Here is a 5,622-nt window from a genome sequence, read left to right on the forward strand (position 1 = left end):
GGGAGACTGGGGACATTGAGTCTGAATGGACTATGTTCCACACCTCCATTGTCGGGGCAGCGGTTCGGAGCTGCGACCATAAAGTCTCCGGCGCCTGTCGCGGCGGCAATCCCCGAACACGGTGGTGGACACCGGAGGTAAGGGATGCCGTCAAGCTGAAGAAGGAGTTCTATCGGGCCTGGCTGGCTCATGGGACTCCTGAAGCAGCTGACGGGTACTGGCGGGTCAAACGGAACGCGGCTCTGGCAGTCGCCGCGGCAAAAACTCGGGCCTGGGAAAAGTTCAGTGAGGCCATGGAGGAAGACTTTCGGTCAGCCTCAAAAAGATTCTGGCAAACCGTCCGGCGACTCAGAAGGGGGAAGCAGTGTTCCGCCAACACTGTTTACAGTGGAAGTGGTGCGCTGCTGACCTCAGCTGAGGATGTCCTCGGGTGGTGGAAGGAGTACTTTGAGGATCTCCTCAATCCCTCCGACACGCCTTCCGAAGAGGAAGCTGAGGCCGGGGACTCGGAGGGGGACTCGTCCATTACCCTGGCTGAAGTTGCTGAGGTAGTCAAAAACTCCTCGGTGGCAAGGCTCCAGGGTTGGATGAGATCCGCCCCAAGTTTCTCAAGTCTCTGGATGTTGTGGGGCTGTCTTGGCTGACATGCCTCTGCAGCATCGCGTGGAGTTCACGGACGGTGTCTCTGGACTGGCAGACCGGAGATTGTGTTCCAACTATTGGGGGATCACACTCCTTAGCCTCCCTGGGAAAGTCTATGCCGGGGTACTGGAGAGGAGAATCCGACTGATAGTTGAACCTCGGATTCAGGAAGAGCAATGCGGTTTTCGCCTTGGCTGTGGGACGCTGGACCAGCTCTATACCCTCACTAGGGTGTTGGAGGGTTCATGGGAGTTTGCCCAACCAGTCCATATGTGTTTTGTGGACCTGCAGAAGGCATTCGACCGTGTCCCTCGTGGCATCCTGTGGGGGGTACTTCGGGATTATGGGGTTCAGTGCTCGTTGCTACGGGCTGTTCGTTCCCTGTATGACCGGAGCAGGAGCTTGGTTCGCATTGCCGGCAGTAAGTCAGACCTGTTCCCGGTGCATGTTGGACTCCGCCAGGGCTGCCCTTTGTCACCGATTCTGTTCATTATCTTCATGGACAGAATTTCTAGGCGCAGCCAGGTAACGGAGGGTGTCTGTTTTGGTGGCCGCAGGATCTCGTCTCTGCTTTTTGCGGACGATGTGGTCCTGTTGGCTTCATCAGGTCAAGACTTACAGCGTGCACTGGAGAGGTATGCAGCCGAGTGCGAAGCGGCGGGGATGAGAATCAGCACTGAAATTACGTCTCCCAGCTGGCCTGGGAATACCTTGGGGTTCCCCCAGAGGAGCTGGAGGAGGTGTGCGGGGAGAGGGAAGTCTGGGGGGGCTCTACTTGGACTACTGCCCCTGTGACCCGGTCCCGAATAAGTGGAGGAAGATGGATGGATGCTCTGATTGAAGCTGCTGGTTTAGGTAAAGGCCTAGTTGTGACAACTACAGTATTTATAATATAGAGAGAAAGCAAGAAAGTGTGTGTGCACGTGCGTGCATGCAAAGCATTAAAGAAACGTTAATGTTTGCTTTTCCAGTGTTTGTTGGCGTTTTACCTTTTTCCGATCGCTTTATTTCCACTTTAGTTTCATGATCGTTTTCTTGGTTGCATCACCATCATTTGCATCACATCTACGCTTTGATGCCATGATTACGAGTAAAAAAAAAAAAAAATTGAAGCCAAATCCAGTAACACATGAGACACTGTTAACAGGAAAAGATGAAAGTCTTTGTCCTACCTTGGGCTCACGCACCCCACCTACGAGCCAACAAACCGCTGTAGAGGCTCTGTGTTTTGATGCGCATTGCAAAGTAGCGACCGACTGCACCACCCCTGCTTCTTCATACATGGTTGAAATTAAAACCTAAATTATTAGCATCAGCGGTGCAGCTGGCATAATGGATATGAGGGCACAGTGCCATTTTTCTTTGCAGCACTTCTATGTGCCCAGCTAGAATGTAAATCAGTGTGACACGGCTTTTAATGCAATTAGCAGAGCATCACTTCGTCACAAATTACAATGTCAGAAGAAGGATGCCATCAGAAAGAAAGATTACAAAGCACAATCATCCCATTTAGTGTCACTTCACTGAGAAAGAACAATTGACAGGCAGCAGTTTAGAAACTGTAAAACTGTCTGATTTGTTTCTTAGGAGAAAGATTATATTAAGGGTCTACAGCAGGGGTCACCAACCTTTTTGAAACTGAGAGCTACTTCTTGGGTACTGATTAATGTGAAGGGCTACCAGTTTGATACACAATTCTCAAATAACAAATTTGCTCAATTTACCTTTAATTATATGTTATTATTAATAATTAATGATATTCATCTATGTGAAGACACTGATCATGTTAATGATTTCTCACAATAATTATCAACAATGATTTAACAAGGTAGGAAACAGATAAATATCAATATGCAACACTTTATTTCTATAAATCTCTGCAAGTATTTACATTTTCAAATGATCACTTCTACAACATTTTCACTAGCCACTAACAATTTTTAACAAATCATGCACTTAACTCGCGGGCTTTTTCCACTCGTAATGCGCTGCCCGGTGGGTAGTTAGCATGGTAGCTTGCGTGTCACGTTCTGAAATGTCTCTCATTTGTGCCGCTTTGCCGTCGCCACAGTCGCCCCGCAAATGAGACACGCAGGAATCTTTCACAGTGGTAAAAAAGAACTCTTCCTCCCATTCACTGTGAAAATGATATGTTTTCTTTCTTTTTTCTGCCATGTTTTCGGGGGTAAATCATCTCCTCCCCTTCACTGCGCCCGCTAGCTGCTCTCTACGGCAACGGTTGCCGTGGAGACCAGCTAGCTCTAATCTAATATGAAAGATTTTTTAAAGTTTTTTTTTAATATTGTCATTTTCAAATTTACACCAATGCAAGTGTGATTTAAAAAGAATAGCAACAAAAAAAATTAGATGCAGCTTAGTGGTAAGTGGCGCTATGGTGAGCTATTTTTAGAACAGGCCCGCGGGCGACTCGTGATCCTTGCGGGCGACCTGGTGCCCGCGGGCACCATGTTGGTGACCCCTGGTCTACAGTCTACCTGCAAAATGATCAATGGTAATTCAGAATCATGTTTTTGGTGACAGGTGCGGTGGCGCAGTGGGTTGGACTGGATCCTGCTCTTCAGTGGGTCTGGGGTTTGAGTCCTGCTTGGGGTGCCTTGTGACGGACTGGCATCCCATCCTGGGTGTGTCCCCTCCCCCCCTGGCCTTAAGCCCTGTGTTGCTGGGTTAGGCTCCGGTTCCCCGTGACCCCGTATGGGACAAGTGGTTCAGAAAGTGTGTGGGGGCGTGGTGGCGCAGTGGGTTGGACTGGGTCCTGCTCTCCAGCGGGTCTGGGGTTTGAGTCCTGCTTGGGGTGCCTTGCGGTGGACTGGTGTCCTGTCCTGGGTGTGTCCCCTCCCCCTCTGGCCTTATGCCCTGTGTTGCTGGGTTAGGCTCCGGTTCCCCGCGACCCCGTATGGGACAAGCGGTTCTGAAAATGTGTGTGCGTGTGTTTGTGTTTTTTTGGTGACTTTGTCCTCTGTGCCATAAAAAATGGCTTATAAATAAATGATCAGATGCTCTTGAATGAGACTACCAGGAGAGAGGGCTTGACATGGCAGTTTATTTATTTTGCTTGATGTCTGCTATGGCAACTAGCACTTTCAATAATGGCACAACCCATACAAACCCATACTATACATGAGAACATGCAGTGATTCAGCTCTCTACCTGTAGTGTATTTGTGAGTTCTAATCAGTGATAGATTAGTTATGTCTAATATGTCTGTTTGATCACTGAATGACACGGTGTAATCATCTGGTGTGTGGCATCCTACATGAAGGCATGCAGAAGAGACTGAAGCAGATCTCATGTTCAAGCAGGCAGTAGAAATGACCATGTAAACAATGGCAAAAGATGCACCAGAATTGTGGAGCAGAGCAACAGGCAGCAACATGAACAACGTGGCGACAAAGAAAACAATTGTGAAATCCATGTTACTGCCCATTCCACCTTCCCACAGTGTAAATTCAAAAAGGAAGGATACAGAAAATATCATAAAAGAGCACAGACAGAATTTTTGGACGTTATTCAAAGAACAGAAGTCGAGTCCTGCTTCTGTTCGCTTCCGAACATACATGTGTAGAAAAGTCAAGTTTTTTGGAGTTCTGCAAGTGACAGATATAATGTGGTAGGAAAAATGATGGATGAGGGTGACACTTGGTCTCAGGTTACAGAAGCCTTTAATGCAACACGTGTGTGTGCACGGGTGAGCCTCCTGGAAAGAGTCACACCGTGGGCAAGCAGAATAAAGATATTTATACACCGTGGAGCGGGGTTACTAAAGTTCCACTATTACAGCCGTTAGTTCAGCCTTTGTGCCTCTTGTAGACACGTGGGTAGGCTAACTCCTTTCATCCCACGGGAACGGTTTTTTCATGCAATGTTGCCATCTTATCTTTGCGTAGCAGCAGACCAGGAGCAGTTATTAGTGTGGCCTTGCAGCCTCAACACTGGGTGTATTACATATTCTTGCAAGCAATTACTACAGACAATCCCTAATTCATAGTTTAAAGGCAAATAAAGAGCCTTACAAAAAGTAAAATGAAAAATTGATGAAATGAAATTTTCTCTCACAATAGATATAGACAGATAATATATGGCAAAGACTGTGTGTTACTGTACAAAAGAGTGGTACAACATGCACTGCTGTAATAATGCCAGACCATCTGAATCTCATTTAAATTTTGATAGATTGTATACCAACTAAAATGTGCATTTCAGTGTTTTTCATTGTTATTCAGTCTTTGGACACTGTTGTAACAGATACATAGACACATAATACTATATAACTTTGATACTATATATACACTATATAACTGTAACACATAATGCATGTGTTGGTTTGGATTTCTGGAATTCACTGAGATACTGCTGGTGTTCATTTTTCAAGAGGGCTCAGCGTTGTCTTTTCGGCAGTAATCCACAGTTAACCCTAACTTGGACACTATATATGCAAGTCAACTGAGGAAGGCGGCTGGTAATATCATCAAGGACACCACACACCCCAGCCACTCCATTTGAACCGCTGCCATCCAGCAAACAATTTAGGACAATAAGATCCCACACCAACAGACTAAGGAACAGCTTCTGTCCCAGAGCAGTGGCCTCCATCACACCCCTCCCTGCCCAGCCAGAGAACTTTTTATTTCAGAAGACTGGGTCATTGCATGGATGTGCAATACATATTATATATATGTATATTTTAACCTAATTCTTATTAATTCTATTTGTGTTCTTTCTGCTTCTGTTTTCTGAGGGTTGCCACACAAAATTTCATTGCATTTTATACAATGACAATAAAGTATCTCATCTCGTCTCAGTATGTAAGTATAAATATTAAATATACAAATACAACAACATAACACATATACCTATGAGTGAATGATCTATATATGCATATCTATGTATGTATATATACACGATATATATATAGTACTATATATACATGATATATATAATATATATTATAAAATAGTTGGT

Source organism: Scleropages formosus, chromosome 17 (genome assembly GCF_900964775.1).
Source record: "Scleropages formosus chromosome 17, fSclFor1.1, whole genome shotgun sequence".
NCBI lineage: Eukaryota > Metazoa > Chordata > Actinopteri > Osteoglossiformes > Osteoglossidae > Scleropages > Scleropages formosus.